We start from the raw sequence: 12,211 nt of genomic DNA, 5'->3' as shown, positions 1-12,211 counted from the left end.
TTGGTTATGATCTTTGCCTAAAGATAATAGATGACATATCCCACTTGCATTATTTTGATGGACTTCTACTCTATTTTTAAACTTCCACTCCATTACAGATAGAGCATCTTGGAAATTATTTGAAAGCAGTACTTAAACAAATCTGAGTCTCTACCCACTTTAATTGACTTAAGTTTTTGGCCAGATTTGGTGTCCCCAGAAGTTCATGATATTAACCACAGCACAAAGTATTTAATCCACTGACTTTTGGAGCATTTATATTGACTGAAGCTTTTGATATACAATTACTTATGCCGAGAAACCTTTATCCATTCCCTCTGTCAATCCATGAACATTTTACTACTACTTTCTTCAAATCTAGGTTTCTTCTAAGAAGCAATTTAATAATAATTCTATTATAATAATTATTATTTTATAATAAAAAATTATAGTTATAATAATGCTAATACAATCATTATAATACTATTAATGATTATTATTATAATAATAGTTATATTAATCATATAAATATTATAGTAATAATAACAGCATAGGAATAGCTGTCATATAACTTATTTAATTTTCACAAATGACCATGATGTTGGTATTTTTATTATCCCCGTTTTATTGATGAGAAATCTGAGGCATGGAGAAATGAAATTATGTGCCTTAATTCAAACAACTGGTGTATCAAGGCACTGGGACCCCTTCTCTTTCTCACTCTTGCTCTGATGATTCAAATATTCTCACTTCCAGAATGTGCTTGATCACTTTCTACACTAATTGTTCATCACATCCTTCTGGAAATGATGAACCTAGTATATGTTCTTTCTACTTATTCATCCCACAGATTGACTCTTCGAGACCCAGCTCGAGTACCCCTCCTCCATGAGGGCTTTCACAGTGCTCGCATGCAGAATCAGCCCCCCCTCCTCAGTGTTCCTAATTATGTCTGAAACGGGCTTCTATTATTGCACTTATCACATTGTCCCAGAAATGTGCCCCTGTCCCTTGCACTCAGCTTTCCAGCTTTACTTACTCACATCTCTGTCTCCGATGCATGGTACAGTGACCAGGGCATCCGAGGAGCTACACAAAGGATGGTTTTATAAATGAAGCATGTGTTTCCCAGAAACATAGGAAATGACTCTTCTGTGTCTTTTGTCCTTGCCTGCCCTCCCTCTCCTCAGACCTCTAGAGCTGTTGGGTCTCCCCAGTTGATAATTGAGTGAGGTGGCCAATGGCTAATTTCCCCAGAAGCAGAAATAGCCCAAGGTTGTACCACCACACCAAGGGTCTTTAGCTAACAGCAAGGTCAAAGGGCAAGTTGGGATCGAGCTGGAAAAATCTATTGCCTCCCTCTTCCTATGATGAAGGGTAGCGCTTGGCTTGGGGGTGAAAGATCAGAAATGGTGATGCCATGTATGTACATCCACACACTCATGTATGGGGTCATTCCCTTCGGCTCAATTTGTTTATCTTTCCAGCTAATATTTGTTAAATGTCTTCTGTATTCCATGTGTTGGACTAGGTGCTGGGAATACAATTTGTACAAATAGTAGAGAAGTCAGACAATGGTCCCTGCCCTCATGGAGTGTAGAGCTGACCGGAGAGACATGAACATTGATTGCATTCTCTGAAGAGTTATTCAGATCCGTCAGATCGTGATTCCTCATCACTTACTGGCCAGTTACCTCCACACTTCTCTCTGCCACCACAGTCTGTGCCCTAGGCTCTTGCCCCAGGCTCAGGGCCATAGATGAACAACCACATTCAGTGCCTCAGCTGCACCTCAGTGGCACAAAAAAATGGGAAAGGAAACTACGTTCATAGCTGATAACCAGTATTTACTGAGTGGTTATCACACACCAGGCCTTATGCTTCATGTATTATTTAATGATCACAGTGACCACTGAGGTAGGTGCTGTTGTTAAGCCTGTTTTAATAACAGGAATTGCTAATGACATTTAGAGAGGTTAAGGAACCTGCCCAAGATTAAACAGCTAGGAAATGAACTCTGGAGTTATGAAAACACTAGCGCTTTACCGTCATAAATTTATGCCCCCAAATTAAACATTTTAGGATACCAAAGTATTTAATTCTTCACTTTCCTTTCTGATTTATAACGTATAAAGCATTTATAAATAATGTATTTTAATCTTTATGGTAATAATAGAAAGAAGCTATTTGAGCTTCATCTGATAGAGAAGGAACCTGAACCTTAAGTTTTCCAAGACTATGGGGCCAATAAGCTGAGGAGTCAGGGTTTTCATCTGTCGATCCGAGCTCTACCCAGGTTGCCTTCATAGAACAGCCCACAAGGAAACAAACAACATCCCGGAATCTTTCTATAAATAGACTCCCGGAGAATTAAATTAGACCTTTTGTACTATTACAACTTCTCTTCTATCCATTTGGCGATGATTCTTAAAATATTAAAACAGTCATTATCAACCACATACGTACAAACCCATCTTAAAGACCAGATGACCTTTAGGTCAATATAAATGGGCTACTCTCAGTATTAACCAGAAATAGCCAGTTTTTAAAGGAGAGAAATGGCTGCAGTGACAGAGAATATCAGAGGTCTGGTATTCATGCAGCAGGCATAGCCATGCACTTGCATCACTCTCGTGGGGGCCGTGTGCCACTGCTCCCACAACCACTCAGAGTCGAAGGCGAGTCCTATGCCCAAATTTAGCAAGCTAGGTTGGAAGGCCCGCTGTTCCGGTTACTTAACTCTGAGGTCTTGGTTTCCTCCCCTGCACATGGGGATGATAACAGGGAAGAACACTTGCCTCCTTGGATCGTCATGAGGGTTGAACAAGAAAACGTAAACAAAGTACATACCTCATGACTCAGTTTCCCCTTTTTTTTTTTTTTTTTTGCTGTACGCGGTCCCCTCACTGTTGTGGCCTCTCCCATTGCGGAGCACAGGCTCCGGACGCGCAGACCCAGCGGCAGACCCAGCGGCCACAGGCTCCGGACGCGCAGACCCAGCGGCTCACGGGCCCAGCCGCTCCGCGGCATGTGGGATCTTCCCGGACAGAGGCACGAACCCGCGTCCCCTGAAAAGGCAGGCGGACTCTCAACCACTGCGCCACCAGGGAAGCCCTCAGTTTCCCCATCTTTAAAATGAGAATTAATAATAATACCAACCTCGGAGGGCTGTTGTGAGGATTAAATGAGTCAATTTGTGTAACGTACTGGGCAATACAACATACGGTGCATGCAATAGAAATGTTAGTTTAAAAAATATAGTTTATCTCATTTTACGTTGTCATTTATAGATTTCTGTTTCTTAACATTTTATAACAATTTGGAAATAAATATAATGCATAGGGGGTAAAAAAAGAAAATGTAAGCAAAGAATCAACATACTAAGGAATAAGTAACCTGTATGTGGATGGCAACCATTGTTGCAACCCTGAGACATGGTTTAAGCAAAATTAAGTGCAAAGAGTTATTCTGGATCTGTAACCGCTCCACTGAAATAGTATTTAGAGTTTATAGTTCTCCTGACAATAAGGGCTAAACACTAAAATAGTTGGAGATTATATGGCATTTTGAAAATAAGATGGGGTTAAGAATTAGGCAAATCTGGATTTGACCCCAGTCTCTGAGTTACTTAAACTCTCTGAACCTCATTATTCTAATCTGTGAAATGAGGATAAAAGTATCTTTCCTGTAGTGAAGACTAGTAAGTACAGAAAGAACCTAATGGGGAGCTCAGCGATGGAGGGGACTGGTTTTGTCATGTGTACTGTTGAATCCGCAGGGTGTTACCCAGCGGCTCCACGCAGCAAATGCTTGCTTGTTGAACTAATGAGAGAACTTCGCTGGCACAGGGTGCATGCTCAGTGTCTCATCATTATTTTTATTAATAATACTTGTCGGTGGTAGGAGTTGGGGCTGAGGCTGTGGAGGGCAGGTCACCATGCCCACAATGTAATGGCACAGCTGGTCTTGGTGGAAGGTCACTATGACATATTGACTACAGCAGGCACCTTATCACCCCAAATTTAAATGTCATCAGGAGGTGAAGGACACCTTTATCAGCACCCCATTTTGGCAGTAAAAATTTACTCTGTTTAACTCTCCTTATCAGCAGGGGCAATGATATGTTCACATATTGATCCATTGCTTCACAAATGTTCTTTTAGAACCCAAACTCCAAGTCCAGAGCACCCCATGACTGAAATCCTATTCGTGTTCTACCTACGTAGACAGCTAGACCAAAAAGCGATAGTTTTTGTAAAACGTGTCCCTGTATTGATGATTTCCATGAGTGAATTCAGTCATGTTTATCAAGAAAACTCAAATGCTGAGGGTAGAATTGGGAGGGGCCCTTATACATTCCCCAAAGCAAGCCTGGGTCTTTGAACTAACTTTTGGGGACAAATGTATGTTCTTAGTGAGCACTAAACTGTGTGCATTAAATTTTTACATTACCGAAACATCTTACTTTCTCATTAAATTATCCAAACAATTCTCGAAGGTGAGTAACATAATTGTGCCTTTACAGATGGGTACCAAGACCAGAATCAGCTGTGAATAAGTGACTAACTTCTTGACATGCTCTAAATTAAAATAACATCTACACTGATTTTCCTTTGGTGCCCATACAATTTTCTAGGATGCTCTTTTGACTTTATGAGATAAAGGAAATAAAATAGCTTCGATCTCTTAACTTCCAGTAAATAGAGGCTTTGCTAAGCTGTACTTGGGATGGGGGAGGGGCAGATACTCATCATATCACGTTGGAACCTTGATTAGGATACTGAAAGAGCTCCAGATTATTTTATAGTCATAATCAAAAAGTAATCCAATGGCCATTGAGGAATCTAGAAGAGATTCCACAACTTGTGTTATTCTGAGATTATTTGGTGCTATGGGATCTTTATAATGAAAAAGGAAATGAGACTGTGAGAGATTAATTTAGAAAGCATTAATTTAGATATTAATGTAAAGATTTCATTCCTTTTTTGTGACCACCCAGAACCAAATACCATTTCCACAGTGTGTTTTTAGTTCTTAGACTTTATCGGTGAGACTGCAGTTCAGTGTACAATTTGTTATCAACAAGGACCCCAAGTACATTGGGATACAATTATGCCAGGACGCACTCGTTAAATGTTTTGGGGTTCCTTTTCTGCATGGTTTACCCTGTACTTGTAGAAAAATAAGTATAACTTACCCTGTAAATTTTCTTGCTTACCCTGGTAAACATAGGGTCATTTCTGCAAACCTCTATCTGATTGATAAATGGCCTGAGTGACTTGTCCCAGGGGTGGACATCTCTGCTTTGGGGATAATGGACAAAAAACAGCCAAGGACACGTTTGTAAGTGAGGTCCAGACCTTCTGTCCTCAACAGCATTGATTCTGATTTGTCCCAGATTCGTAATATTAACATCATGCTTTGCAGTTGATAAAATGCCTTCGTATCCAAGTCTCCTTTTGTTTTCATCCAGGGAGGCAAATACACAAAGAAACTGAGGGTCAGAGAAAGTAACTGACTTGCCCGAGAGATACCAGTAGGAAGTGGAAGAGTTCAGATCCGTGTTTCTCACACCTGAGTGTGCCTCAGTGCTACATGGAGAGGTTGTTTGCTGGGCCCCAACTCCACAATGTGTGAATCCGCAGATCTGGGTGAGGCCCTAGAACTCGCATGTCTCACAAATTCCCAGGTGTTGCTGGATGCCGCTACTGCGCCAATGACCCCACTTTGAGAACCACCAGATTAAAAGACGAGCCTTCTGATTCCTAAGCCTGGTCTCTTCTCTCTAAGCCACACTTCCCTACAAAGGGCGGCAGCTCCAATTGGCTTTCTCCTCCAGCTCTTTAAAATTCATCTTTCTTTAAAATGTAAAATGCAAAGTTTTATTTGAACAATTCAAACCTTTACAATTGGATATCTTCTACCTTATTAGAATATTTGAACAAAAATGGAAAACACCTGTTTTTTCTACTAGTAGAACAATGACTAATCATGGTTTTAAAGACAATTTAAAGAAAAACTGTGGTTTGACAAGAAAATGTGAACTGTTGAATGTATTGTGGCATTCATATAAATGGCCTCATTTGCTGAAACGAGACATTTAATAAATAAAGGTATAGTCTGGGTGGAATTGGTATTTTCATGCCCCAGACTCTGTTACTGTTCCCAAAATGAGACATATTTGAAGGATGCTATAGCATCTAGGAAAAGCCAGTTAGTTTCATTTGAAAAGCAATAGCCTATTCCACATCTTCAGCATGAAACTTCAACTCACTTTATTTATTTATTTATTTTTAACATCTTTATTGGAGTATAATTGCTTTACAATGGTGTGTTAGTTTCTGCTTTATAACAAAGTGAATCAGTTATACATATACATATGTTCCCATATCTCTTCCCTCTTGCGTCTCCCTCCCTCCCACCCTCCCTATCCCACCCCTCTACGTGGTCACAAAGCACTGAGCTGATCTCCCTGTGCTATGCGGCTGCTTCCCACTAGCTATCTATTTTACGTTTGGTAGTGTATATATGTCCATGCCGCTCTCTCGCTTTGTCATAGCTTACCCTTCCCCCTCCCCATATCCTCAAGTCCATTCTCTAGTAGGTCTGTGTCTTTATTCCCGTCTTACCCCTAGGTTCTTCATGACATCTTTTTTTTCTTTCTTAGATTCCATATATATGTGTTAGCATACGGTATTTGTCTTTCTCTTTCTGACTTACTTCACTCTGTATGACAGACTCTAGGTCCATCCACCTCACTACGAATAACTCAGTTTCATTTCTTTTTATGGCTGAGTAATATTCCATTGTATATATGTGCCACATCTTCTTTATCCATTCATCCGATGATGGACACTTAGGTTGCTTCCATCTCCTGGCTATTGTAAATAGAGCTGCAATGAACATTTTGGTACATGACTCTTTTTGAATTATGGTTTTCTCAGGGTATATGCCCAGTAGTGGGATTGCTGTGTCATATAGTAGTTCTATTTGTAGTTTTTTAAGGAACCTCCATACTGTTCTCCATAGTGGCTGTATCAGTTTACCTTCCCACCAGCAGTGCAAGAGTGTTCCCTTTTCTCCACACCCTCTCCAGCATTTATTGTTTCTAGATTTTTTGATGATGGCCATTCTGACCAGTGTGAGATGATATTTCATTGTAGTTTTGATTTGCATTTCTCTAATGATTAATGATGTTGAGCATTCTTTCATGTATTTGTTGGCAATCTGTATATCTTCTTTGGAGAAATGTCTATTTAGGTCTTCTGCCCATTTTTGGATTGGGTTGTTTTTTTGTTATTGGGCTGCATGAGCTGCTTGTAAATTTTGGAAATTGATCCTTTGTCAGTTGCTTCATTTGCAAATATTTTCTCGCATTCTGAGGGTTGTCTTTTGGTCTTGTTTATGGTTTCCTTTGCTGTGCAAAAGCTTTGAAGTTTCATTAGGTCCCATTTGTTTATTTTTGTTTTTATTTCCATTTCTCTAGGAGGTGGGTCAAAAAGGATCTTGCTGTGATTTATGTCATGGAGCGTTCTGCCTAAGTTTTCCAACTCACTTTAAACCAAGGTCTCAGCCTCAACACTATTGGCACTTGGGCCAGATATTTCTTTGTTGGCGTGGGGGAGGGAGAGAGGATGGTCTGTGCATTGTAGGATGTTTAGCAACATCACTGACCTCTATCCACTAGCTTCCCGGAGCACCTCCTTACATTGTGACAACCGAAAATGTCTTCAGACATTACCAAGTGTTCTGAACCAAGACTTTAAGGGGAGGGAATATAAATTAAGTTCCTACTTCATGCTCGAGGCTGGGCAAAGTATTTGCATGTAAGATAATTGGGTTGTTTAAATTAGTGTGGTTAGAGAGTTGCTGGAGAGACATCAACCCCAAAACATCTTCTTTTCTTGGGTGCTGTTCCTGAAATCCCACGAAATGTTTTTTTTTTTTTTTTTGGTGGGAGCTGCTAAACACTGCCTGTTTGTTTCTATGAAATTCTTCAAAGGTGCAGGGGCTTCAGAAGTAGTAACGCACTATCACTCATGATTCAATATGACTTCAGTTTAGGGACACTGGATAACCACAGAGAGGCTAGGACAGGAGGGTCCAAAATTTTTTTTAGTTTTGATCATGTTGATACTTGTAAATTGTTTACATTTGTTTCTCTGCTCTATAGTACTTCATGGTGGTATCTTCATGTATCCTCTATTCGTGTATATTCATGTATCCTTTATTCATGGACATGTGTGTTATTACTCTCCAAAGAGGTTGTAGCAGACTGGGAGATCCTGATTCCAGCATCAAAACCCTATATTGGACACTATCAAATATCTGACACCATTAGGCTTTTTAGTTTTACAAACTGGAAGTGTTTATACTCTCTCACTGTTACTTTATTGAATTTTTCTGATTGCTACTGGTGATATTATTGGGGTTTTTACTTCCTCTCTGTGAATTACTTACTCATAACCTCTTCTCATTGCAGGGAGCTGGAGATTTGGGATGGATTTTTTTGCCATTTATTTAATAATTAATTGAAATTGTTTATCTATTTTAAAATTGTCTTTAGCCCTTTAATTTGCATTTTTAAAAATCTGTGGCTTATCTTTTTATTTGTTCATAGTGCCTATTTTTATATAGATATTTAAATTTTAATGTAGTGTCGTTTATAATCAGACTTTTCATTTACTGCTTTTGTGTCTTATTTCTGATATCGTTTATCCAAATATTTTAAAGAAGTTTTTTTTGTTTTTTTCTTCTAAATCTTAAAGTTTTGCATTTCACATCAAGAACTTTAACCTATGTAGAACTGCTTTTTTGTGAAAGGTGTAAGGTGGAGATTTAATTTGGTCTTTTTTCTATAATACAAGTCAAGTGTCGTGGAACCAGATAGGAAATGGTTCTTATTCCCCACACCAATGTGTAATGACACCTCTCTCATATACTAGACGTATAACACACACACGCACACACACACACACACACACACAAAGTCAGCTTGTTTCTGAGTTGTCTATTCTGTTTTATTAGTTTGTTTCTCTACACCTACTACAATATCACCCTGCCTTTATTAATCTGGCTCTATAATAACTCAGTATCTGACCAGGCAGATTTCCCTTCCTAATTCTTCTTCAAAATTGTCTTGATTATTCTTGACTCTTTATTTATCTATATATATTTTAAGATTAGCTTTCTGTCAAGTTCATGAAAAACTCTGTCAGGGTTGTGACTAGTTGCGTTGAATTCATAGATTTATTAGATGAAAATTGACATTTCTGTGATATTAAGTATTCCCGTAACGACATATTTCTCTCTCCAAAGATTATGTTCCCTTATGTACTTCAACACATTTTTATAATTTTCTCCATAGGGTCTTTCACAAACTAGATAACTTATAGTTACTTAGATTTGTAGATTATTTATATTTACTAATATATTTTGGAAAAAGTTCCTTTTATATTCTGGATATAAGTCTTTTATCAAATATATGCCTTGCCAATATTTTATCTAAGTCTATAGCTAATCCACATTTTTTGGATTGGAACTGCTTACGATCTATACAACGCTAAATAGAAGTCAATAAATGGTATCCTTGATTTATTTCTGATTTTGAAGAGAATGCTTCTATCAGTAATTACAATGTTTGCTTTCAATTTGAGGCATATTATTTCTATCAGATTAAGAAAGATTCTTTCAATTCCTATGTGAAATTTAAAATGTTGATTGCATTGTATTTTGTATATTTTTTCAAATGACCATGTGTTTTTTTCTCCTCTAATCTGCTCATGTGATAAACTACGTTAACAAATATTTCTAATATTAAATCATCTTTACCCTCCTATGATAAATCCTACATCTAAACACACACACACACACACACACACACACACACACACATACAGAGTTGGGTTCTACTTACTGGTATTTTATTTATAATTTTTTGCATATATACTCATGAAGAAGATGTGCCTTTCAAGTTTTCTTTCTGATACTGGTTTGTCTGCTTTTGCTGTTAAGAAATTCTTAGCCTCATGAGATGGTTTAGGGAGCTTTCCTTCCTTTGTTGTTTTCTGAAAATGTATATAGCACAACAATCGTCTGTTCCTGGAAGATTTGACAGGTCTCTCCAGTAAAATTATGTTGGCCAGTTCTTTTTTATAACAAGGAAAATTTGAATGTAGATCAAATTTATATACTGACTAAATAAATCTGCTCCTGCCTTCTCGGGTTTTTTTTTTAGTTAATTATAGTAATTTATATTTGTCTAGACTACTGTTTATTTTAGTAGTTTAAAAAAAATTATTTGCATTAAGCTGTTTATCACTTTACATTTTTAACTGTGTTCTCTGTCTGTACTTATTTGTGCCTTTAAACTTCCAATTTTGTTTATTTCTTCTCTTTTTCAAAATTAGTCATGATGGAGAAATTTTTATTGGCCTATAGTTGCTTTACAATGTCATGTTAGCTTCTGCTGCACAACAAAGTGAATCAGTAGATGTATACATATATCCCCTCTTTTTTGGATTTCCTCCCCATTTAGTTCACCACAGAGCACTGAGTAGAGTTCCCTGTGCTATACAGTAGGTTCTCATTAGTTATCTATTTTATATAGAGTAGTGTGTATATGTCAATCCCAATCTCCCAGTTCATCCCACTCTGCCTTCCCTGCTTGGTATCCATAAGTGTTTTCTCTACATCTGTGTCTCTATTTCTGCCTTGCAAATAAGTTCATCTGTACCATTCTTCTAGATTCCACATGTAAGTGATATTATACAATATTTGCTTTTCTCTTTCTGTCTTAACTTCACTCTGTATGACAGTCTCTAGGTCCAACCACGTCTCTGCAAATGGCACAATTTCATTCCTTTTTATGGCTAACATTCCATTGTATGTACCACATCTTCTTCATCCATTCCTCTGTTGATGGACATTTAGGGTGCTTCCATGACCTGGCTATTGTAAATAGTGCTGCAATGAACATTGGGATGCATGTGTCTTTTTGAGTTATGGTTTTCTCAGGGTATATGCCCAGTAGTGGGATTTCTGGGTCATACGGTAGTTCTATTTTTAGTTTTTTAAGGACCCTCCATACTGTTCTCCATAATTGCTGTACCAATTTACATTCCCACCAACAGTGTAGGAGGGTTCCCTTTTCTCCACACCCTCTCCAGCATTTATTGTCTGTAGATTTTTTTGATGATGACCATTCTGACCAGTGTGAGGTGATACCTCATTGTAGTTTTGATTTGCATTTCTCTAATAATTAGTGATGTTGAGCATTTTTTCATGTGTTTTTTGGCCATCTGTATGTCGTCTCTGGAGAAATGTCTATTTAGGTCTTCTGCCCACATTTTGGTTGTTTGTTTGTTTGTTTGTTTGATATTGAGCTGCATGAGCTGTTTGTATATTTTGGAGATTAATCCGTTGTCAGTTGTTTCATTTGCAAATATTTTCTCCCATTCTGAGGGTTGTCTTTTCGTCTTGTTTATGGTTTCCTTTGCTGTGCAAAAGCTTTGAAGTTTCATTAGGTCCCATTTGTTTATTTTTGTTTTTATTTTCATTACTCTAGGAGGTGGGTCAGAAAAGATCTTGCTGCGATTTATGTCAAAGAGTGTTCTGCCGATGTTTTCCTCTAAGAGTTTTATAGTGTCCGGCCTTATATTTGGGTCTTTAATCCATTTTGAGTTTATTTTTGTGTTAGAGAATTATTTTACTAGTCTTTTCAATAAGACAGCTTTGGTTTCGTTGTTCTTTCTTTTTTCTTTCTTTTTTTTTTTGTTAACTAATATGTTTTCTTTATTATTTCCTTCCTTCTATTTACTTTAGGTTCACAATGTTGTTTTTTCCTAACTTTTTGATTTATTTAGCTCATTAATTTTTAATTTTTCTCCCTTTCTAATTTATGTGTTAACTATCATAAATTTTCTCCAAGTCCTAGTTCCATCTTATAATCTTTAAAATGTAATGCTTCCATTCTCATTTAATTTAAAATATTTTATAATTTCAATAACACATTTTAACGAGTAAATTATTTTAAAATATATCTTGTTAATTTCCAGACATAGCGGTTTCTAAGTAGAACTTTATTATTGTTTTTTATACTTACCTGTGTCATAAAGGAAAATCAGATCTGTACTTTGATTCTTTAGCTTTGTGACATTGTGTGTGGTTAATTTTGTAAATGTTCACTGTGTGCTTGAAAAGAATACTATTCTTTAATTTTAGAGCGCAAGGT

The sequence above is a fragment of the Delphinus delphis genome, chromosome 11 (assembly GCF_949987515.2).
Source record: "Delphinus delphis chromosome 11, mDelDel1.2, whole genome shotgun sequence".
Taxonomy (NCBI): domain Eukaryota; kingdom Metazoa; phylum Chordata; class Mammalia; order Artiodactyla; family Delphinidae; genus Delphinus; species Delphinus delphis.
This window is presented reverse-complemented; position numbering follows the sequence as displayed.